The sequence below is a fragment of the Balaenoptera acutorostrata genome, chromosome 13, assembly GCF_949987535.1.
Source record: "Balaenoptera acutorostrata chromosome 13, mBalAcu1.1, whole genome shotgun sequence".
Classification (NCBI taxonomy): Eukaryota; Metazoa; Chordata; class Mammalia; order Artiodactyla; family Balaenopteridae; genus Balaenoptera; species Balaenoptera acutorostrata.
Window position 1 is genome coordinate 75,868,396 of NC_080076.1, and position 26,026 is coordinate 75,894,421.

At 44.2% G+C, this 26,026-nt stretch overlaps 1 protein-coding gene across 1 annotated transcript in view; it reads left to right on the forward strand.

Moving 5' to 3' along the window:
• LOC103005732 (beta-adrenergic receptor kinase 2) overlaps window positions 1–26,026 on the forward strand; it is a 203,196-nt gene that overhangs the window by 13,229 nt on the left and 163,941 nt on the right. The window lies entirely within an intron of this gene.

A 26,026-nucleotide genomic window follows, 5' to 3' on the forward strand; every position in this document is an offset into this window, starting at 1 on the left:
TGCCTACCCAATAAAGCAATTCTACTATTTATTGCTTTGTTTACTTTGTTATAGTCTAAATCCCGCTCTGGACTGTGAACTCTGTGAAGGCAGAGTTCACCAGTGAATTTCTGGCATGGTGCTGAGCACATAGAAGGCACTCAATAAATATTGAATGGATGGATGGGTGAATGGATGGATGGATGGATGAATGGATAGATAGGTGGGTGGATGGATGGATAGATGGATGGATGGATGGATGGATGGATGGATGGGTGGATGGATGGATGGATGGATGGAATGGTATCAATGGATGGATTTCTAGAATGAATGTAAGCTTTGTAAGTTTCTGTAGACCTATGACTCATCTGCTCATGTCCCAGGTTCTCCTCCCTGCCTCATCCTGGTGTCCATGGCACAAGTTGCTGGGAGTGTAAAGAACAATAGAATAAGCATACAAGACTCTTCTTGTGGGTATTATTTTTAGTTTCCATGCTGCAGAGGTCAGAGTGTCAAAAACAAAAGTCTTTTCTCTCTCAAGGAAAGAATTGGTCACATCTGCGTGGGCAGCAGGTAGAGGTGGGTTTGTTTGGTTTAACAGCTATTTGACTCAGACCTCTTGCCAGCAGGAGCGGGTGACCTTTCCTCCAAGCTCTGGGCCGCGAGCCAAGCCGGGGAGGGCAGTTCCCTTCGTTCTCGAACACTGTCAATGCAGCTATGTCCTGCTGAGATTCAGTTCCCACTGACTGCCCTGTTGCCACCACAAGTGCATCTGAGAGCTCGGCAGAAATAAGAGTTCCATGGGGCTGGGGCAAGGACAGGAGTGGGGAGGGGACCACATACCAGCCATCTACCTTATATTATGTTAACTCTTTGGGGTAGACCAATATAATAATAACCCCCAAAGGGGCCCGTCTCTCTGGGTTCACACTCCTTTGCAACGTGCTATTGTTGTTCTTCTCAGGACATACAGTCTATCTCTCCACCCTCTTGAACCTGTGACTTGCTTTGGCCAACAGGATGTGGCACTAGTGAGGCTGTGTGCCTTTGAGGCTAGGTCTTACGGGGCGCTGCAGTTTCTCTTGCCCTCTGGGAATGTTGAGACCACTAGGCTGTGCGGACTCACCTACCAGTGGATGAGATGCCACATGGAGGAACTCAGAGGTGACCCATTAGACAGACAGCATCAACTACCAGACATTGCATGGGGCCATCTCGGACCCTCCAGCCTGGCTTAACACCCCGACCGAATGCAGCCGTGTGAATGAGACCAGGCAGAACTGGCAGAGGAAAAGCAGAAGCAATTCAGAGAATCATGAGACACAAGATATTATTTTCAGGTACAATTTGGCGTGGTTTCTGTGGCAACGGAGGCTAATGAAATGCTGCTGTAACAAATAGTCCCAAGCTTCGATGGCTCAAACTATGAAGATTTGTTTCTCACTTGCATCCCAGTCTGCTGTGGGCGGGAGCCCCTTTCCTTGCAGTCATTCAGAAACCCAGATGTCTTCTACACTATAGCTCTGCCAGATTCTAAGGTGCTGCCACTGAATCGCTGGCCAATGGGGAAAGAGAAAGCACGGAGGTGGCATGAGAGGTTTAGGGGCCAGTAGCTTATGTCACTTCTGACCCTAATCCATTGGCCAGAACTCAGTTTTATGGTCATCCCAATGGCAGGAATAGGGAAATGGAGTAGCAAACACTAGCCAGTCCCAGCCCCTCTGTGCCAGGCTATGGGCTCAGTGCCTTGAACTCAGCATCTCATGAAATGCTCACAGCCCCACTTTGGGGTGGGGCTCTTCAATACTCACCCCCAGTTCTGCATGGCCCTGCAACTTGAGCCAGTGAGGAAAAAGACAGATATCGTTTCTGCTGTTGTGGAGCTTTCATTCTAGCGGGGAAAGTTGGTCAGCAAATAAGGAGACTAATACATAAGTAATTTCAGAGAGTGATACATTCTTAGAAACGTATCAGAGTGAAAGTTTAGAGCGAGAGGTGCTATTTTGGAAAGGGTGGGCAAGGGACCCCTCTCCAAAGAGGTGACTAAGACCCTGCTGTGGAGGCTATTAGTTGCCTATTATCCACCCTCCCTTCTACCTGAGTAATAGTCCCACTCTAGTGCTGGGTTCAGCCATATTCTTGGCTATTTAAGCATGTTTCCTAGCCTTCTTTGCAGACAAATTGTGTGATGAGGTGTAAGTAAAAGTTGTTAGATGGAGCTTCCAGGAAAGTTCTTTAAAAGAAACAAACTTGACTAGGAGGTGAGAATAGTTTTGCCATTTCCTTTTTCTTCCCTATGATGCAGATGTGATGTCCGGCGCTACAGCAGCCATTATGGACTATGAGATGAAATGTTAAGAATGATAGAACAGAAAGACATAGGAGCCTTGTGTGAAGAAGCTTTATCAGCTATGAATAGGATGGACTGAGAGGTTTCTGCAAAGAACTGAAGAACCCACTTTCAAGAGCCAGCTCTTCCCTTTTTGGCCTTCTGATCTAGATCTAGGTTCTGTGTCCCTAACTGCCCTCAGCCCCATCTTCTTTCACTGCCAGTTGGGCAGATTTATCCTCCTCTTGCTGTCTTAACACACTGCTGTACGACCCTCCCTGTAGCAGCACTTGAGGAACTGCCCTCCCTGGACCCTTGCATGGGACATCTAAGCCAGTGTGAGCTCAGCCCCTTGCAACTAGTAATGGGTTGATCCAGGTGAAGCCAGGTTAAAAACAAATGCAAGGTGATGATAGTCAGTAAGACTGTATCATATACTTGAAAGTTGCTAAGAGAGTAGATCCTAAATGTTCTCACCACAAAAACGAAATGGTAATTATGTGACCTGATGCAGGTGTTTGCTAACACTATGGCAGTCATCATTTTGCAATATATAAATGTATCAAATCAATATGTTGTACACTTTAAAATTATACAACATTATGTGTCAATTATATCTCAGTAAAACTGGGGAGGGGGGGAACCAGTGCAAAGACTCATTAAGTGGAAAACCTCTCACTAGTGGCCAGGGTGATACAGAAGCTGAGAGAGGAGATTTGCTGCTAGGCAACCAGGCTGCATTCTGTGGGAGTTGGGGGTAGTTTTGTGCATTTGTGCCAGTGCCCAGGACCTGTCACTCAGATCGCTCTGCCTCCACATTGTGCTGCTACCCTGAATCGACCCATTTAACTCCCTCCGCCCACGATCCCCACACTCCCCCGAATTGTGGAGCCTCAGGAATCACCCCAATTTACCCAATCCTAGGAATTTTCCTCTGAGCCAACCATGACCCTCAGACTGAGTAACCACAGATTACACAGCTCAGGAAGAGATCAGACACAGGTATGTAGAATAGATTTGTGCAGTTCACAGAAGATTCTTTTTGAATTCCTCCAAAGCCCGCGATACGTACAAAGGAACCTGGAGTCCACCCATCTCTGGACCTTTGCCTGTGTTGTTCCTTCAGCCAAGAATAATCTTCCCCCAGCTTTGGGCATGACTGGCTCTTTCTTCCCCTTCAGCTCTCAGGTTCAATGTCACCTCTTTAAGAAATAAAAACACATTCACACAAAAACTTGTTCTCAGCAGCACTATTCATAATGGCCAAAAAGTGGAAACAACCCAACTACCCATCAACTGATGAAGGGTTAAATGAAATGTACTGTATCCATACAATGGGATATTACTTGACAAGAAAAAGGGATGACATACTGACACATGCAACAATGTGGATAAGACTTGAAAACGTTATGAAGAAATCATTCACAGAAGACCACATATGGTATGATTCCACCCATAATAAATGTCTAGAATAAGCAAATCCATAGAGACAGAAAGTAGCTTAGTGGTTGCTGGTGGGTATGGGAAAAGAGAGAATGGGGAGTGACTGCTAATAAGTATAAGATTTATTTTGGGGGTGATGAAATATTCCAAAATATGATTGTGCTGATGGTTGCACAACCTTGCAAATATGTTTAAACCCCCTGAATTGTACACTCTGAAAGAGTGAATGTTGTGGTATGTTAATTATATCTCAATATATCTGTTTAACAAAAAGTCACCTCCTCAAAGAGGTCCTCCGTGATTCCTCTCTCTGAAGGTGGTGTCCCTTGATTGTTTTCTAACTCCGCCCCCTTAATTCAGTCCCTCATCCCATTGGCCACCACCTGAGATTATGTGGTCTGTTTACATGTATATTGCATGTGTGTGAGCATGTGTGTGTGTGGTTCTCTCTCTGTAGGAGCAGGCTCTGAGAGAACGGGGCCATGTCTGCCCCATCAGAGCTGTGTCCCCAGTGCTTACACAGGGCTGTTTGTTGATTGAGTATTCGTTGATTGATGGGGGAATCTTAGCATGCTAGAGCCGCAAGGGAACGGAGTGCTTATCCAATCCTCCTTGTTTTCAGATGCGGAGGCTAAACCCTGGGGGAGGGGCTCCTTCAACGTCCTAGCTTTCCATGGCTGTGTTTCAGTTTTCCCCCAGCTGTCATCCAAAGATCTGGAAGTCCCCCAAACCCCTGCCCATGTGGAATAGACAGACTGTTCTCAACTTAGCCATTAAATGACAGAGATAAATGATGTTGAGGGTCCCGGTTGAGTTAATAGACATGCACGGACTTCTATGGCGATAGATGGTGTGTGGCCTTATTCTCTATAAATGCCATCCGTGTCACAGCTGGGGCATGGCCACCGCCAAGCTGCTGTCAAATGCTGCCACGGGGAACGGGGGCTTCGGCCAACTCAGCTCCCGCCGTGGGAGCTGGGTGACAGGGTACAGTAGCCAGACCATGCCCCATCACAGCAAATCGCTCCTCAGTGAGCCAGCTGGCCCCCAGCCCGAGGAGCAGTGGGGTCCTTTGTGCCTTGAAGTAATTAATTATGCCATATGGCAAGGAAACACAACAAGATTTATAGCAGAGTCAGTGACAGATGGCCCTGAGAGAAAAACACAGATCTGTACAGAGATGCAGAGATGTCGAAACGCTGGCCCCAGACCGTGGGAGATGGGGTGTGTGCGTGTGTGTGCACGCGCGCGCACGCGTACCAGGGGAGGGAAAGGACATTTGGCTGGGAGCTGAGGCTCTGCCACTTTTTAGAGACTGTCCGTCAGAAAGCAAATACTTTATTCCCCTGTGGAATTTTTTAAATTTACCCCCCTCCCCGTGTAGGGGAAGACTGGGGCTTTGGCTGCCAGGGCGTCTGTGTGGGAAGAGGGAGAAATGCGAATGGAGAGATACAGGAAAGTGGGAAAATCCTGGAGAGGATGGGGTTCTTCTTCCATGGGTCCCCTTCCGGCTTCAGCACTCCGAGTCTCTTCTGCATTTTGATCTGAGGAGTGATCCACCCCCACCCACTGCCCCGTCAGCATCTTAAACTCAACAGGTCCCAAACAGAACTCATCCTCTCTCCCTCACCCGGCTCCTACTCTGCCCTCTTCTCCACCCAGCTTCCCAAGTCCTCCTTCTAGAACACCAGTCTCCCCAGGTCACCCTCCTGCTTAATACCCTCCCCCAGCCTCTTCCCAGGGCCCCAGGGATAAAGTTGACCTTCTCTGTAGGGCACCCAAGTCCCTCCACAATCCCTAGCCCCTGGATTCATCTCCCACCATTCCTCTGAACTAGGCATCCTATTTCAAGTCTCTGTGCCTTTGTCGATGCTGTTCCCTCTCTCCGGAATGCCTTTCCCTGCCATGCTTGCCCAGATAAATTCTCATTCATACCAGCCCACACATTTCTTCTTCTGTGGCCCCTTCTCTGATCGACTTGAACAGAGTTCATCACATTCTCCTTTGTGCCACCACTCCGTTTTGAGCACTGCTCATTCATGGTGTTTATCACGTGGTTTTTACATGTGACTCCCCCGCTAGATTTGAGGATCCCTGCTTATTATTTCCTTATCTCTGAACATAACACAACACCTGGTACCTAGGAGGTACCTTTAGGCTCTCCCCAGCTGCGGGTCCTCCATAATAAATATTTCCACACTAGAAAGATAAAAGAGTAGATAAGGTTTTAACTCTGGGGCCAGGGATGGTAGTCAAAGGAAGAATCTAATGGAATTTCTTCCTCAATTTGGCTGTGGAATGATCACATTAATGTCCCACTTATGGCCTCCCTGTACCCACATCCTTTGTAATTAGACTTAGAAGTCCCCCAACAAGAGGTGGAGTTTAATTTCCCATTCCTTGAATCTGGGCTGTCCTCGTGACTTACTTTGACCAGTAGAATGTGGCAGAAGTGCTGGTGCACACATTCTGACCCCAGACCTCAAGACACCTTACAGGCTTCCTCTCATTCTCCTGGAACCCTCCCAGCTGTCATGTGACTAAGCTAGCCTGCTAGAGGATGAGACATATGTGGAGCAGAGATGCAACATCCCAGTGGAAGCCATTCCAGACCAGCCAGTCTAGCCAATCAGCTACACTTGTTCTGAGACTTTGATTTGGGGGGACAGTTTGTTACCCAGTAATAACTAACACATTCTCCAGCATGAGCAAAGACACATTATGTTGTTACTAGTAAACTGTGAACCTTGTTTGGGAAGAAGTTTAGAATGTGGCAGTAGGGCTAGGGCTTTTAATTTTGTTGCTGGTAAAAGAGAAGGGGATATATATATATATATAGAGAGAGAGAGAGAGAGAGAGAGAGAGAGAGAGAGAGGGAGAACAAGAAACAGAGGGCACAGCCGTTACTGATCTTGCCATCCCACCAAGTGATGGGTCTATGGATTAGCTAGAACTCTAAACCCTAAGTTGTCCAGTGTTTCTCAAACTGAGTTTCACAGGGCATTCATCCTAAGGGATGTTAGTAGATGTTACTAGGAGAAAAAGGGAAGATATTTTGGTCAAATGTGTTTGGAAAACACTGGTTTAATGAAAGCTACACAGGCTCCTTGATTGAATGCTCTGCTGGTACCTTTTAAAAATCTCATTGTATGTTGTAAGGGTGAGGAGGAGGACTTTAGTGCCCAGTGTCTTCCGGGCAGATTTGACTTCTTTTCCACTAGAGTTCTACAGGATACACTTTGAGAAAAGCTGAACTGGTATAAGCACCTCTCTGGTGTGTAGGACCGAGCTATGGCTTTCTTGAAATGTGATCAGTCAACCTTGACCCAGAGCTAGGAAATATCTATTTAGACAACTGGTAGGATTTTCATCTCCGTATCAATAGCTGGATTCCCTAAGCTTACATCCTTTGGGCCTGCAGAACATATGTAATCTTTACTCACAAGTGTCTGCCCTTCCCAGCTCTGAAGATGATGACCATGTCTCCCTGCGCTCCAGGTCCCAACTTCTCTCCTTTAAACAAAACTGTGCGTGTTTCTTCAACCACATCTCACAAGGCTGGTTTTAAGCTCCCTTCATCTGCCTGCATACTCTCTTTTACTGTCCATTATGATTTAAGGAGAACCAGAACAAAATTCAGTACGCATCATCACCTCCCTCATTTAGACCTTATACTTCTGTTAACGTGGCCTTAAAAAGCTTTAGCTTTCACGTCCGTGACAATGCACTCTTGACTTGCATTGAGTTTGTTCTGAACAAAACCCCTTATGTTTAAGTTAGAGGAGCTTTTGCAAAATCCATCTTGTACTTGTGCAATTTTTAAGACCTAAGAATAAAGCTTTATATTTATCCCTTATAAATGTCATCTTCTAAGATTTGCCTCTTAACTTCTGTTTGGATCCTGATTCTGAAATCTTTCATATTTTTCAGTCTCTTGTATAACTCTGCCTACATCACACAGTTTAGCACATGACCTTTGAAGTGGTCTAATAATAGCACCACGATTTTTCTCTTGGAAACCCCCTTCCTCACTCCTCATATAAGAATTTCAGGAGGAGTTGACCCTACCACCATCCCAGGAGGGGCACGTGACCAAGGTCTGGCCAATCAGAGTATGGTACCTCTCCCCATCACTGATGGGTTAATGGTTGGACACATGATGAACACCAGCAAGAACTAATTCCTTACCTTAGGCTGGAGGGACTGGGAAAGGGGAGGGAAATGCCTCATTTTCCACCAGCTGTTGCCAGCTGTCTGGTCATCACACAGGGGACCTATCTGAAGGTGAAGCCAATACAGAGGGAGCTTGGAAAAGAAACAAAAATAGGGAGGGAGTCAGGACCTCATGACATCATTTGACCAGTGAATGCACAGTGCAGGTGGTACAACCCCCCATCCCCCAGGAGGAGTTGGGAAAGTCATCCAGTGTTGTTGGTTGTCTCAAAGATACGGACCAACTGGAACTCTTTGGAAAGCAGTCTGGCACTTTTTATTAAGGCTGACCATATACACCTACCCTATGATCTAGCAATTCCATTTCAATGTATATACCTGACAAAATGCCTACATATGCTCATCAAAGACCTGTTCAGGAATGTTCACAGCAGCTTTATTCTCTAATAGCCAAAAAAAACCCCAGAAACAAATCATATGTCCCTCAGTAATAGACTGGGTCATACAATTGTAGTGTTTTCATACAATGGAATACTATACAAACATAAGGATAAGAAAAAAACAGCTTCATATGCAATATACATGAATCTCACAAACACTTTCTCTGGTTGCTCTCAAATATTTCTTTGTCCTTAGTTTTCAGAAATTTAATTATGATGTGTCTTTGGTTTGCTCAACTTCTTGAATCTGTATGTCTATGTGTTTTGACAAATGTGGGAAGTTTTGGCTATTATTTCTTTGAGTATGTTTTCAAACTTGCCCTCTTTCTCCTCTCCTCCAGGACTCTGATGACACAAATATTAGATATTTTGTTATCATTCCATAGGTCACGGAATCTCTATTTCTTCCAGTCTATTTTCTCTTTGTTGTTGTTTAGATCATTTCTATCATGCTATATTTCAGTTCGCTGATTTTTTTCCTCTATCCCTCCATTCTGCTGTTAACCAATCCACTGAGGTTTTTACTTCAGTTATTCTACTTTTTTTTTTTTTTTTTAATTAATTAATTTATTTATTTATTTATTTATTTTTGGCTGTGTTGGGTCTTCGTTTCTGTGCGAGGGCTTTCTCCAGTTGCAGCAAGTGGGGGCCACTCTTCATCACGGTGCACGGGCCTCTCACTGTCACGGCCTCTCTTGTTGCGGAGCACAGGCTCCAGACGTGCAGGCTCAGTAGTTGTGGCTCACGGGCCTAGTCGCTCCGCGGCATGCGGGATCTTCCCAGACCAGGGCTCGAACCCGTGTCCCCTGCATTAGCAGGCAGACTCTCAACCACTGCGCCACCAGGGAAGCCCTATTCTACTTTTCAGTTTCTAAAATTTCCATCTGTTTTCTGTTTATATTTTCTATTTCTTTGCCGAGATGTCCTATTTCTTTGCCGAGGATTTCTATTTTTTCACTTGTTCCAAGCATGATCGTAATTGCTCATTGAAGCCTTTTCATCATGGTTTCTTTAAAATCATTGTGAGATAATTCTAACATCTCTCTCGTCTTGGTGTTGACATCTATGGATTTTTTTTTTTCATTCAGTTTGAGATCTTTCTGGCTCTTGTGATGACAAGTGATTTTTGATTGGAACCTGGACATTTTTGTATTATGTTATGCAACTGAATCTTATTTAAACCTTCGGTTTTAGTTGGCTTTTTCTGACCCTGTTCTGGCAGGACAAATGGTAGGGATGCCACCTAGTCGCTGCCAAAGATGGGGGAAGTCCAGATTTCCCACCACTGACCCCCAAGGAGAGTAGGGTTCTTACAGCTACTAGGTGGGGAGTTCTGGCTCCCGTTATGGTCTCCGCTAACACTGAGGTGGGGGATGGCCACATTATCACTGGGCAATGACGAAATTCCCGGCTCTTCATTAGGCTTCCGCTGACGTCACTGCCATGGGGAGTGGGCAGGACTCTTCAGTACTGCCAAGCGGAAGTGGAAATCCAGGGAGGGGCTCATTGCTGGTTGGTGGGATGAAAGTCCTGGCTTCTTACTTGGATCTCTCCGATACCATCGCAGCTGGAGTGTTGGGGTGCCTTGTGAAGCTTCATGAAGGTAGAAGTCTACACTCCCCCCTGGTCTTTGCTAGTGTGGGTGTGGGTGAGGCTAGCGCTGTTTCTGTGTTTGTATACAGTAGAGTGATTATTGCTTAGAAGTCTTCTGTCCTATGCCTCTTTCCTGGTCCTTTGCCTACAAAGAGCTGGCTTTTGTTAGGGTTTTTTTCCGGTCTGTACTTATTGCTGTTTTGGGGTTGCCAAATTCGTCAGCTCCAACTCTGGGATATTACGAGGCCAGGAGAAACTTCAGGCTGTTACCAACCCAGAACCTTGGACTCTTCCATCAATGGAAATTGATAAGAGGCCAGATGAGAGATTCAGGCAAGGCTTTATTGGGGCCCATACTTACTGCAGCATAAGGGAGAGGGAATAAGAAACAGGTGCCCTTGCTCGCTCCACGAAGAGGGCAGGCTGGTTCCTTAAATGGGGAGAGGGCGGGGGCAGAGCAGTGGGTGGAGCAGGAGGGGTGGCTTAGGTGGTCTGCCCACCCCCTTGGCCGTGCCGTGTGCAGGGATCATGCGTAGTACCTGCTTTTGCGCCTCAGAAAGGCAGTTGGTTTGTGGCCTTTTTGTATCTTATTGTTCCTAATTACCCCAACTGCGCATGCGTGGAGTTATTTTTAGTCAGAGTTTCTTTGTATTGTTATTCCAGGAGACATTTGTCCAGGTGCAAGCACTCCAGTAAAGGTCTCAGCTATCTCAAGGCTACTCCCTGATGTCCTTCCCCAAGTGCTGAGGTCCCTAGCCAGTCTTCCTTCTTCTCTCTACCTTTCGGAGTCTTCTTATGTTTGTTTTACATATAACAGCCAGAGTTTCTAGTTGTACTTGGTGGGAGGTATCGGAAAAAGCACGTCTCTTTCATTTTCCCAGAAGCGGAAGTCTTAGTTTCCATTGTTTTAAAATAGGAAAATTAGGGCTTCCCTGGTGGCGCAGCGGTTGAGAGTCTGCCTGCCAATGCAGGGGACACGGGTTCGATCCCTGGTCCAGGAAGATCCCACATGCCGCGGAGCGGCTGGGCCCGTGAGCCACAATTGCTGAGCCTGCGCATCTGGAGCCTGTGCTCCGCAACAAGAGAGGCCGCGATGGTGAGAGGCCCGCGCACCGCGATGAAGAGTGGCCCCCGCTTGCCACGACTGGAAAAAGCCCTCGCACAGAAACGAAGACCCAACACAGCTATAAATAAAAATAAATAAATAAATAATTTAAAAAATTATAAAAAAAAAAAAAATAGGAAAATTAGAATGCATTACATGTCAACCCCAAATCCCCAACCAATTTCCTAAAATGTAACTAAAACACAGTAAAATTGTGTTAGAAGACTGACAAGGTCTCATTTAGGATGTTAAACACCTACTACATCATCACATAATATCACTGCAGTAAACAATTACTTTGGTTCCGTGACTGCCTGGGGTAGGGTGGGGGGAGGAATGGACTGCAAAGAGGCACAAGGAAATTTGGGGATTCGTGGCGCGTCTTTAATTTGATTGTGGCAATGGTTTCCCAGGTGTATACACCCGTCAAAAATTAGTGAATTGCATACTTTAAAAGGATGCAGACTATTGTATGTTAATTATCTTTCAACAAAGGTGCTAGAAAAGAAAATGAACAGTGGTTTTGTATGTTGTGGCTTCTCTTAGCAGTTGTGACATAAACTTGCATACTTTTTGTTGCCATTGGACGTACTTCTCAAACCAATCTGAATGTTCCAACAATTGTATTTAGAGTGTAGCATCGGAAGTGTTCTGTACAGCATTTTGTTTAAAATTTTGCATTGAACTTTAGAGACATACATACAATTTTTTTCCTATATCAACATAAGCATACATTGAGAGATATATATGTTCCATGAAGTTTGAGTATGAAAAACTAAGAGGCATTCTATTGGGAAATGATAATTCAGAACTTTCTGTGGGATATGCATGTATGTATGAACATACCTATGTAGCCATTATGTTAAATATAAAGAAAAACTGTTGACAACATTGGGCTAAATTTTGTCTCATCTCTTAAAAGTAGAAGCTTTTGGTTACTTCATTACGTCGTCCAGCGGAGTTGTGTGTGAACATTTATATGCTGACATGTGTATTTTTATTACAAATACCTTTTTTCTCTCCTTTATATTACAGACAGGGTACGATATTGGATTTCTATTAAACTATGTGATAGGTGGATTATATTATCTGTGAATTTTATGTCAGAATTGTAAAGGCAGCATGACAAATCATTTGTTATCAAAAGATGTTGGCTTAATAGTGTTGATAATCCCCGATCGAACCAGACCTGAAGATGTATTATCCCAAGCTCTTAACCACCACACTGACAGTTTAAAATTAAAATGGACTCTTGGGGCTTCCCTGGTGGCGCAGTGGTTAAGAATCCTCCTGCCAATGCAGGGGACACGGGTTTGAGCCCTGGTCCGGGAAGATCCCACACGCCGCGGAGCAACTAAGCCCGTGCGACACAACTACTGAGCCTGCACTCTAGAGCCCGCGAGCCACAACTACTGAAGCCCACATGCCACAACTACTGAAGCCCACGCGCCTAGAGCCCGTTCGCCACAACAAGAGAAGCCACGACAATGAGAAGCCCGTGCACCGCAACGAAGAGTAGCCCCCGCTCACCGCAACTAGAGAAAGCCCGCATGCAGCAACGAAGACCCAATGCAGCCAAAGATAAATAAATAAATAAATTTATTAAAAAATAAAATAAAATGGACTGTTGAATTTTATGGGCCAAGGAATGCATTTGGAAAAGCTGATTTAGTTGGTATTTCTTTCTCCACTGGGAACACCTGACTCATACAACTATAGAAGGTTTCTTCTGATTGCTTTTTGTTCCCATGGTCTGTCTTCTCTCACGGTCAAGGCTGTGAACTTTTTGAAAGGAAAGGTTGCATCTTTTCCTGCTTATGTCTTCCGCACCTTGTAGCAGAGGAGTGGGTGTGGTGAGAATTGAAGTTTGTTGGCCTCTTATGTGTCCAGGGTCTGGGTACAGCCACGCCCATAACATATGCTGTGCCCACCTGCGCCAGGGATTGTGCTGCGTGCTTCACAGATATCACCTTGCTGAACACGCTTTGTTTTTTTCAGTTGAAGTATAGTTGATTTACAATGTTGTGTTAGATTCTGGTGTACAGCAAAGTGAATCAGGTAGATAGATGCAGACATTCTTTTTCATATTCTTTTTCATTATAGGTTATTACAAGATATTCTTTTTCATATTCTTTTTCATTATAGGTTATTACTATATTACATTATAGTTCCCTGTGCTGTACAGTAGGACCTTGTTGCTTATCTGTTTTACATATAGTAAACCCCTAATCTATCCCTCCCCTCCCTTTTCCCTTTGGTAACCATAAGTTTGTTTTCTATGTCCGTGAGTCTGTTTCTGTTTTGAAGATAAATCCATTTGTATCATATTTTAAATTCCACATATAAGGGACATCATATGGTATTTGTCTTTCTCTTTCTGACTTACTTCACTAAGTATGATAATCTCTAGGTCCGTCCATGTTTCTGCACATGGCATTATTTCATTCTTTTTTATGGCCGAGTAATATTCCATTTTGTGTGTGTGTGTGGTGTGTGTGTGTGTGTGTGTGTGTGTGTGTGTGTGTGTGTATATCTCACATCTTTTTTATCCATTCATCGCTCATGGGCACTTAGGTTGCTTCCATGTCTTGGCTATTGTGAATAGTGCTGCTATGAACATTGGGGTGCATGTATCTTTTCAAATTAAGAGTTTTCTCCATATATGTGCCCCAGGAGTGGGATTGCTGAATCATATGGTAGCTCTATTTTTAGTTTTTTAAGGAACCTCTATACTGTTCTCCATAATGGCTGCACCTTGCTGAAAACTCTTGACAACTGTGCCATATAAGTAGTATTATTCTGGTCTTGTAGACATGGGAAAGGCACGCTGAGAAAAAGCTTGTGCAAAGTTGTCCAGGCAAGGAGCAAGGTGTGGGATTCTGCAGCCCATGTGAAGTGGGCGTTATTCTCCCTGGAGTGCAAACAGTGACACTGACAGGGAGGCAGTGCAGCATAGTAATCAGGAGGATGGGCAAGTCATTTCACCTTTCTGAACCTCAGTTTCCCCACCTGTAAAATGGATTAATAATAGTAGCTTCACTGTAGAGTGGTTATAAGGATTTAATGAAATGATGTATGTCAGCCACTTCATGGCACTTGTGTTTACTGGACATAAGTAAATGTTAATTTCCTCCCTCTGTTCCTTCCCAGTGGGAAATTTCGCTCAATTGTGGCTCAGTAAATGGCCTTGGAGATGTCACTTAGACCCAGGAATATCTAATCCTTAAATCAAAAACATATGATCTTTTTTAAAAAACCCTCAAACTGTACCCCTCCCCCCATAAACATGTGTGATGAATATCCCTCCTGGGCACTACAATGTGCATGAAATTTCCATTTTTAAGTGGATGTTTCTTATTTTTTTGTTCTCAAGGTTCCTTCGGTTGTAACAATCTGATACTAAGACACAGTTCTTAAACAGTCCGCAAGAGACCGTGGGGGAGAAAATATTCTGTCCCTGAGGAGGAAAGGAGATGGCCCCAGCTCCATCCTGATGGTACTCACAGCTGTACCTGCTTTTAACTTGGGTTTGAATCCCAATTCCTCCACTTACTAACTAGGTGAGCTTAGCCAACTTACAAACTAGGTGACCACCTCCTTGACCTCAGTTTCTCCATCTGTAAAATGAGAATCTTGATGGTATACTTCCTGTGAGACTGACATCACCTAAAGTAAGGGACATGCCAGGCTCCGGGAAACGTGAACTGGCAAGAGGTAGGGAGTGGAAAGTGCTCACCACCTGAGGTTGGGATAGAAATGGCAGTTTAAGAGATGGTCTGCTTTCCGAGACCACACCTGGCTCTGTGCCCAGATGCCACCCTCCGCTGACACAGCCCCTCCCGGGTTCCCTAAGCCTTGCCAGCCCTGCAGTTTCCTCACCTTTCAGGCGCCAACCAAAACCTCAACAGATGACATTCCTGGGCATGTGCTACCCTATACTCTGTGGACGCTCAGTATATTTCTCCAGGGCGGTTGTAGGTTTCCGGCAGCATTGGGGAGTGCAGGTCTCCTGGTTCTGGATCACTCACTGCCCTGCATGCCGTAGATGCTCAATAAATGTCATTTCCCAGGGGACTCATTAGGTGGTGAGATGAGTTATAAGAATGTTAACAATGGTTATTACAATAATGATCCAATAATAGTTCATTACCAATACCCAGGTACTGCACTGGGTTCTGTCTACAGCTGAGCTCTGGGGTAGGCACCGTGGATATAAATTCCACCTGGCAAAAAAAGAAACCGAAGCCCAGAGAAGTCATAGAGCTAATGAGGTGGGAATTTGATCCAAGTTCTTAACTGCTGTGCTGACCTGAGCCTCTTAGATTGACCATTAAAAATGAAAAGAAATAAAATTCTGACTATAAAGGCAATGCATTTTCACTAAAACCTTGAAAATCACGAAAAGAACATATCTTTTAAAAAAAATTTTTATTGGAGTATAGTTGATTTACAATGTTGTGTTAGTTTCAGGTGTACAAAGTGCAAAGTGAATCAGATATATATATATATATATATATATATATATATATATATATTCACTCTTTTTAAGATTCCTTTCCCATATAGGTCATTACAGAGCATTGGGTAGAGTTCCCTGTGCTATACATTAGGTCCTTACTAGTTATCTGTTTTATATACAGTAGTGTGTATATGTCTACAAAAAAAAGGAACATATCTTTCCAATATATATATGCTATATAATTAGAACAATTAAATATAGCACATATAAATATATATATAATATATATATCATGCACATATATTTATATGTGTTGTATAATAAAGAATTTGGCTGGTTCTCGTCCACAGTTCCTGAGAGAGATAGAGCCTCTAAACTCGTGGAATTTCCCAAGTGATAGGACTGTCTTTGTTAATCCTGGGAGGCCCCAGGAGCAGCCTGAGTTTATGCTAATGAGGACTCAAGATTGGCCCCTAGATAGTTTCAGCAGGGGGCCTGGCCAGGCTGGAAGGGCCAACCACATGATTAGAGGGTTGAGGCTTTGAGCCAGGTGAGATCAGACTGATGATTCAATCAATCATGCCTACATAACAAAACCCCAGTGAAAACTCGGGGCGCAGAGGCTGGGGTGAGGTTCCTGGTTGGTGAACCCATCAGTGTGCCCTCAGACCTCATTTTACCGTAACCAACTCTCCCTAAAGGTCCTGTCTCCAAACACGGTCACATTCTGAGGTTCTGGGGGTTAGGGCTTCAATATATGAATTTGCGGGGGGCACAATTGGCCCATAACATTGTATATGTGTCTTCATTTGACTGGTCCAGATTTGTATCCTTTATGATAAGACTGTAATCATAAGTATAGCACTTTCCTGAGTTCTAGTGAGTTGTTCTAGTGAATTATTGCATTTGAAGGAGGTAGGGGCGACCCCCACCCTTGTAGTCAGTTGGTCAGAAATGCAGTGGCCTGGCAACCCCTAACTTTGCAGCTGCCATCTGAAGTCAGGATAGTATTGTTGGGGCTGTGACTTTAGTCTGTGGAGTCTGCACTAACTCTGGGCACTGCAATATATATCATCCATCCATCCATCCATCCATCCATCCATCCATCTATCTCATCCACCCATTCATTCATCCATCCCCCCATCCTTCCATCTATCCATCCCATCCACCCATCCATTCCATCATCCTACATCCTTTCCATCATCCTACAAACATTTATTGAACACTTACTCTATGCTATATCCTAAGCCAGAATAAAAAAAGTGCTTGCAGTGCTCTCCGCCAAACTAGAGAAGCTGGTCTCCTCACTGTCTTCACCTCCAGACCTCTCTTTACTTCGCTCAGTACCTGGACCATCCTACCCATCCCCTCTGCTTACCTCCTGGCTCCATCCTCTAGAGAGGTTCAGCTTCGGTCTGTTGAGTGAACCCCGCCTGAAGTAAGTCTCACTGTCTTGGTGAAGGCGAGCCTGTGGGAGGATGAACAGACCTGGTCCAAGTGCATCACATGAGTAACACAGGGAGGTGAGTGTAACAAGAGCCAGATGCCTAAGGAAGAGTGGAGCACGCAGGGCTAGGAAGGGTCAGAGAAGGGTTTGCAGAGGAAACCACATGAGGGCTGGGGCTTGCGGGGGTGAATAGACATTCTCCGAATTGATAGGTGAGGGTGGTCTCTCCAGGCAAAAGGAACAGCATGTGCAAAGGCATAAAGCATCATCTTCTGGGTCAGTGTACGTGCCCACAGAATCGCACAATTTTAAAGGGGCAGTTAAGAGACCATTCAGCCCAATGCTTCTATTTTATAGATGCTAAGGCTCAGAGAATGGAAGTTATTTATCTAAGGATGCATAGAAAATTTTCTCAGAGGGATGCCCTGCTCTCCTATTCCCTTGCTGAATCACCTGGGGAGCTTATTATACGTCCCTAAGATCCAAGGCTTAAGCCCAGTGGTGCTGATTGTATTAACTCATCGGGACAGCCACCAAGGTAAGAACTATTATCATGTTTATTTCACAGAAGAGGAGACTGAAGCATAGAGACGTTAAGTAACTTGTCCTAGGCTGCACAGCAAGTGAGTGGTATAGCTGGGATTCAAACCCATCCAGAAGCTTCAAAGCCCGCGTTCTTAACCACTGCACTGTGCTGCCCAGCTCACCAGCTCATTTAACTGTCAAGGCATATTGTCCTCACTCTGCAACAAGGTTCCAGAAGCACAGAGAGGTTAAGTAATGCCCTATTCTGCACAGCAAATAAGTGGTGTATATCTGGGATCCAAACCCAGGCTATCTGATGGTACTGACGAAGAAAAGATGCACCAAAACCCAAAAGGACAGACAGTACAGCCATTGCTGGGAGGGGGCACTGAGGAGGAGGAGAAGCCCTTCCAATTCCTTCCACACTACCCAAGAAGACCCTTCTCCAATCCCTGTGTAGCCCTGGGTTACGTGGGTTACGGATGCAAATACATCTGCCCTTTCTCACTCCCCTCCCTATCAATTCACAAATCACCATTTGAATTCTGCTCTCCTTGAAAGGAGCAGGTCATCCTGGCAATCAGAAATCCTGCCAGCTGGACTCCGTTCAAGTCCAGTTGCGTCTCGCTGACGGGACAGAACCCATCCATCTGTGTTGAAATACTCAGCCAATAACAGCCAAGGGGATGCCGCCAGCACGGGAAAATGGATTGTTCCCAGATTGGCTTGTTTGGCCTCCAACTCAGGATAAAATATGAGCAGTGACGTCAAACAAATGAAGTCTCAGCGGGTCATTTCACATCCTCCTCGGGGGCCTTGCCGCCTACCAAGGGTCCTTGGAGCTGTTAGTTCACCACCTCTGGGCCAAAAACAACATAAATTGTGTATTCACAAATTCCTAAAAATATTACCTAATGGTCTTGAAAAAAAATTAATGTTCTGTGACACGTGAATATCATTTTCCTGACTGAGGTGTTGAATATAGATTCTGTGTATTTATTTACATAGACACCAACCCAGCCTGAGGCATACCATTTTTAATTTTTCACATCTGGCCAAAACATCAACTGAGTTGTTTATATCTATTTCACAGAGGTGGAGAAAAATTTCTTTCCACTGGGATGATAAATGGGTAATTTATAAGCCCCAGTGGAAAGAAATTTTTCTACTGTATGCTATGGGAGTTCCAAGCCCCCTTCTTGGAACTCCCATAGCATACTCAATCTGGACCCCTTAAAGTTTAAGGCTTAAATAAACATTTGCATTCTAAGAGAGAGGGAGGGACAGGGGATACTCATTCAGCTGAAGTCCCAGAACCTGAAGTTCCATTGAGAATGGGGAGGATTTTCGAGTACATCTGAGTGTCTTATTATTTTTGGGGTCCCTGGTCTCTTGAGAATTAGCTGAAAGGTATATATACCCTCTCTCAAAAGTGGACACACAGTATAAAGATGGACACACAATTTAGGGTATATAATTTTACGTGTTTTAGTCAGCTATTGCTGCAGTGTTGCTACGTAACAAATCATCCCTACACTCAATGGCTGACAACAAGCACTTATTTTTCTTGCTCATGTGGTTGGCATGTATACGGGCCGGCTTGGGTGTTTTGGTTTCAGAGTATGGGTTGCCTGTGCTTGGCTCTAGGCCTTGGGAAAGTTCAGCTCTGCTCCATGTGTCTGATTCTGGAGCTCAGGCTGAAGGGGCAGCTGCTTTGTGAAACAAGTTCTTTTTTCTTAATTGAAGTATAGTTGATTTATAATGTTGTGTTAGTTTCAGGTGTACAGCAAAGTGATTCAGTTATGTATACAGCAAAGTGATTCAGCTATATATAGTTTTTCATATTATTTTCCATTAAGGTTTATTACAGGATATTGAATATAGTTCTCTGTGCTATGCAATAGGACATTGTTGATTATCCATCTATATATAATAGTTTGCATTGCTAATCCCAAACTCCCAATACTTCCCTCCCGGCCCCCCCCCAACCTCCGGCAACCACAAGTCTGTTCTCTATGTCTGTGAAACACGTTCTTTTCGTGGTGACGGTATAGAAGCCTGAGAGACAAGCCACACTACACAAACATGGTTCAAGGTTCTATCACCCCATCTGCTCACATTCCATTGTCCAGAATCAAATGGTCTAACTCATAGAGGCAGAAAAGTATACACTGCCCCAAAGGGGAGAGGAAGGGGAGTGAACACATGTTGACCAGTACTTCAGTTTATAATACTATCGGCAGGTCATAGACCCTTGGAGAGCTGCTCATGGATCACAGTTTAAGAACTGGATTGCAACTTCAGTCTTGTTTGGTGATTCTCAAGCCTCAGCAAATGTAGAAACCATCTGGTTCAAAATGCAGAAATGTAGAAATCTGGTTCAAAATACAGATCTGAGGCTATCCTCCCCTAAAGATTTTGATTCAGTGAATCCAGGTGGGGCCCAGGAATCTGCATTTTAAATAGTCACTCCTGGGGTGATGTTGATGGTCTAGGGTCCATACTTAGAGAATCACTGGCTAAGTGGGCTCAGGGCTCAGAGAGATGGGTGCCAATCCCAGCTCCACCCTAGCTTTGAGCTTGGGTGAGTGGCTTTGCTTTTTGGGGTCTCTGTTTTCTCCACTGAGAAATGGAGCTAACCTCTCATAGCGTTGTTGGGAGGATTCAGAGATGAGGCTGGTAATAGAACTAGACCAGGCCTGGAACATATTAAACCAAGAAATGTTAGTTTGCTGCTGCTTCATCATCATCATCATCATCATCGTCATCATCTGGTTTCTCCCAGCTCTGATAGTCTGTGATTCTACCCCACTTTACACTGTTCTTTGGCTATAAGTCTTATCTCCTCTGACTATTACACTCCTTTAATTCTTTTCCTGAATACCCATGGTGGGAACATTTTTGCTTCTGGGCCAGTTGTATGTCCAAGTTTAATTTTACCCACCCCATCAGGCAAGGTGTTCTGGACTTCCAGTGGCAAGTCAGAGATGAATTCCTCCCCACTCCCCACCCCCATTTAGAACCAAGTAGACCATAGCCTCTGAATGCTTATTAGAGTGGCTTAAGATCTGTGAACAATGGCTGGCCAACATGGCAAAGGGAAACAGTGAAAGATCATTATTTACCCTGATGCTCACAGCTCAAACCTTGGTGTATCCTTTTCATTTTCTGACTTGATCTCTTTTTTTTTTTTAAATCAATTTATTTATTTATTTATTTATTTTTGGCTGTGTTGGGTCTTCGTTTCTGTGCAAGGGCTTTCTCCAGTTGCAGCGAGCGGGGGCCACTCTTCATTGCCGTGCACGGGCCTCTCACTGTCGCGGCCTCTCTTGTTGCGGAGCACAGGCTCCAGACGCGCAGGCTCAGTAGTTGTGGCTCACGGGCCTAGCCTCTCCGCGGCATGTGGGATCTTCCCGGACTGGGGCACGAACCCGTGTCCCCTGCATTGGCAGGCGGATTCCTAACCACTGCGCCACCAGGGAAGCCCTGACTTGATCTCTTATTTTTAGATGTCTGTATGTCTCCCTTGCTGCTGGTTTTTCCTTTGCCTCTGCTTGTGTTTCTCTCTCTCTTTCTCATTGCCTTTTCTCTCTTCTATGTGCCCTGCTCTCCTTAACATTCTCTGCCCCCACTTCTTCCCCCATCAGTGGTATGTCTGATGCCTGATCCACAGTGAATGTTTGATAAATGTCCGAAGGAAGGGATGAGTGAATGAAAGAAAAGCCTTCCCCCATCTGAAATCCAGTTTCCCTCCCTTGAACGGCAGCCTGTTCCGCTGCTGGGCTCCTTCGCCCGGTGAATGAAGCATTGATTAGCTGAGTTAGCAGCAACCTCTTCCCCTTCAAAATCAGCCCAGGATCTGATCCAATCCCTTGCCTTTTACAAATGCCATCTACTACCAGAATAACTGTTCCCCAGCTTGCTTTTCCTCCACAGCTGAAGTTTTCTTGCCTGACCTGAGTCTTTATCCAAAATTTGAACCCCTTTTCCTTTTATCTACCCACCTATCAAAAATGCCACTTGCGGGATTTCCCTGGTGGCCCAGTGGTTGAGACTCCGCGCTTCCACTGCAGGAGGCGCGGGTTTGATCCCCGTCAGGGAACTAAGATCCCACGTGTGGCGTGGCCAAACAAACAAAAAAACCCACAAAAATGCCACTCGCCAACCACCCCTGCCCTCCAGTCCGGCTAAAGCCTTCACATGCCCCGCTGTCTCCATTACTTTCCACTGGTTCTTCCTGCTCTCCTGCCCCTTGGCATTTCCTGTCCAGGGGTCAGCAAACCTTTTCCGTAAAGGTTTAAAGATAGTAAAAAGTTCAGGCTTTGCGGGCCTTGGGTCTCTAACTACTCAGTTCTGCTGCTGTGGCAGGAAAATGGCCATAGACGTAAATGATGCCCATGGCTCTGTTCCCATAAAAACTTATTTGCAAAAACAGGAGGTGAGGGCCCAACTTGGCCCATGGGCCATAGCTTGCCAAGCCTGGGTTGGTTGAGTCTATAGCCTATTTAGGCTTGGAGTTAAACTCTAGCTCTGCCACTTTCTAGCTCTGTGACCTTGGTCCAGTCAATTATCTGCTGAACCCCTCAGTTAATCCACTGTGAAACGGGGTTGGGCAGATTCGTGGATGAATACTTGTAGGTGCTTAACATGGAGTCTGGTAAATAATGACTCAGTAAATGCTACTTGTTACCTACAGTTTGACTCCTAGATGTTGATCTGACCAATCTGATCAACTACTATATGCAGACGCTGCTTTCCATAGAGATTTAGATGGTTAGGACTGAGAGGATCGTAGAGATCACCTAGTCCAGAGGATGAAAACTGACCATGAGGATTCTTTTTCACTTATCAGCTGTGTGACTCTGGGGAAGTTACTGAACATCTCTGTGCCTCAGTTTCCACATTTGCAAAATGGGGATGGGACTTATAGGAGTGTGATGAGAAATGCATGAGTTAATACATGTAAAGTGTTTAGGATAGTGCCTGGAATAAGAGTTCAATCGTAATAATAATAATAATTATTATTATTTACATTATCATTGATATTGTTTCCAGTTTTCTTTTAGGTGGGGCATGCAGCTGGTTTCCCTGAGTTCTTTTTTTTTTTTTTAATTTCCAGCCATTATCTTTTTATTTTTTTATTTTTTTTATTTCTCGCTGTGTTGGGTCTTCGTTTCTGTGCGAGGGCTTTCTCTAGTTGCGGCGAGCGGGGGCCACTCTTCATCGCGGTGTGCGGGCCTCTCACTGTCGCGGCCTCTCTTGTTGCGGAGCACAGGCTCCAGACGCGCAGGCTCAGTAGTTGTGGCTCACGGGCCCAGTTGCTCCGCGGCATGTGGGATCTTCCCAGACCAGGGCTCGAACCCGTGTCCCCTGCATTGGCAGGCAGATTCTCAACCACTGCGCCACCAGGGAAGCCCCTCCCTGAGTTCTTAGTTCAGCTCTCTGAACTCATTTACTTTACCTGCCTTGCCTCTGAAGTTACTAGATTTTTCCACCCCTGGTTATGCCTGTCCCCCATATTTCATAGGCAGGAAGTCTGAGGTCTAGACTAGAATGGAAGTAACTTGGCTACATCCCCACAGCAAATCCAGGACCAAACTCATGTAGACTCCTGATATTTAATCTCTCACTGTAGGCTACACACAGCTCTTCTCAGGCTCCAGCTACACACCTTTCAAGCTGAAATCCTCCTCTTTGAATATTTCCATGCTGGTTACCAAGGAGCTAGAGACCGCTTCTCTCTGACCCAAAGGCTGAAACCTGCCAGTGAGGCCTCAAGCCACATTAACTGGGAGAGAATCTAGGTGATGTGGATTTCTACCCACAGGTACTTAATTAGTGCTCACCGAGCTTAATGGCTTATAATTTAAGGGGTGGAAAATCCAGCTAAAGAAAAATTCATGTTGCTCAATTGCATTTTCTGTGAGGGTCCAGAGAGACCCTTCTAGAGAGAGCCTGATTTATTACTGAACTCTTTCCACCAGAAAGTCATTGAATGTCGGCCGTAGATGAAAAGTCAATCAGGTGTGGAGTGAGAAGGGCATCCTTGTGGTTACAGGAAAACCAATAAGGTCAGCTTGATTCAATCTTGAATAAGTGGCAGAGGCATGAGTTACCTTAACATTACAGGAACCATTTTAAAAATCACTGTTCTGCAAAAAACCCCCAAAGTTAGCAGAAGGAAAGTAATCATAAAGATCAGATCAGAAATAAATGAAAAAGAAATGAAGGAAACGATAGCAAAGATCAACAAAACTAAAGGCTGTTTCTTTGAGAAGATAAATAGAATTGATAAACCATAAGCCAGACTCATCAAGAAAAAAAGGGAGAACACTCAAATCAATAGAATTAGAAATGAAAAAGGAGAAGTAACAACTGACACTGCAGAAATACAAAGGATCATGAGAGATTACTACAAGCAACTATATGCCAATAAAATGGACAACCTGGAAGAAATGGACAAATTCTTAGAAATGCACAACCTTCTGAGACTGAACCAGGAAGAAATAGAAAACATGAACAGACCAATCACAAGCACTGAAATTGAAACTGTGATTTAAAATCTTCCACCAAACAAAAGCCCAGGACCAGATGGCTTCACAGGCGAATTCTATCAAACATTTAGAGAAGAGCTAACACCTATCCTTCTCAAACTCTTCCACAATATAGCAGAGGGAGGAACACTCCCAAACTCATTCTACGAGGCCACCAACACCCTGATACCAAAACCAGACAAAGATGTCACAAAGAAAGAAAACTACAGGCCAATATCACTGATGAACATAGATGCAAAAATCCTCAACAAAATACTAGCAAACAGAATCCAACAGCACATTAAAAGGATCATACACCATGATCAAGTGGGGTTTATCCCAGGAATGCAAGGATTCTTCAATATACTCAAATCAATCAATGTGATACACCATATTAACAAATTGAAGGAGAAAAACCATATGATCATCTCAATAGATGCAGAGAAAGCTTTTGACAAAATTCAACACCCATTTATGATAAAAGCCCTGCAGAAAGTAGGCATAGGGGAACTTTCCTCAACATAATAAAGACCATATATGACAAACCCACAGCCAACATCGTCCTCAATGGTGAAAAACTGACACCATTTCCACTAAGATCAGGAACAAGACAAGGTTGTCCACTCTCACCACTGTTATTCAACATAGTTTTGGAAGTTTTAGCCACAGCAATCAGAGAAGAAGAAGAAATAAAAGGAATCCAAATTGGAAAAGAAGAAGTAAAGCTGTCACTGTTTGCAGATGACATGATACTATACGTAGAGAATCCTAAAGATGCTACCAGAAAACTACTAGAGCTAATCAATGAATTTGGTAAAGTAGCAGGATACGAAATAATGCACAGAAATCTCTTGCATTCCTATACACTAATGAAGAAAAATCTGAAAGTGAAATTAAGAAAACACTCCCATTTACCATTGCAACAAAAAGAATAAAATATATAGGAATAAACCTACCTAAGGAGACAGAAGACCTATATGCAGAAAATTATAAGACATTGATAAAAGAAATTAAAGATGATACAAACAGATGGAGAGATGTACCATGTTCTTGGATTGGAAGAATCAACATTGTGAAAATGACTTTACTACCCAAAGCAATCTACAGATTCAGTGCAATCCCTATCAAACTACCACTGGCATTTTTCACAGAACTAGAACAAAAAATTTCACAGTTTGTATAGAAACACAAAAGACCCCAAATAGCCAAAGCAGTCTTGAAAAAGAAAAACGGAGCTGGAGGAATCAGGCTCCCTGACTTCAGACTATACTACAAAGCTACAGTAATCAAGACAGTATGGTACTGACACAAAAACAGAAACACAGATCAATGGAACAGGATAGAAAGCCCAGAGATAAACCCACGCACATATGGTCACCTTATCTTTGATAAAGGAGGCAAGCATATACAGTGGAGAAAAGACAGCCTCTTCAATAAGTGGTGCTGGGAAAACTGGACAGGTACATGTAAAAGAATGAAATTAGAACACTCCCTAACACCATACAGAAAAATAAACTCAAAATGGATTAAAGACCTAAATGTAAGGCCAGACACTATCAAACTCTTAGAGGAAAACATAGGCAGAACACTGTATGACATAAATCACAGCAAGATCCTTTTTGACCCACCTCCTAGAGGAATGGAAATAAAAACAAAAATAAGCAAATGGGACCAAATAAAACTTAAAAGCTTTTGCACAGCCAAGGAAACCATAAACAAGACGAAAAGACAACCCTCAGAATGGGAGAAAATATTTGCAAATGAAGCAGCTGACAAAGGATTAATCCCCGAAATTTACAAGCAACTCATGCAGCTCAATATCAAGAAAACAAACAACCCAATCCAAAAATGGGCAGAAGACCTAAATAGACATTTCTCCAAAGAAGATATACAGATTGCCAACAAACACATGAAAGAATGCTCAACATCATTAATCATTAGAGAAATGCAAATCAAAACTACAGTGAGATATCATCTCACACCAGTCAGAATGGCCATCA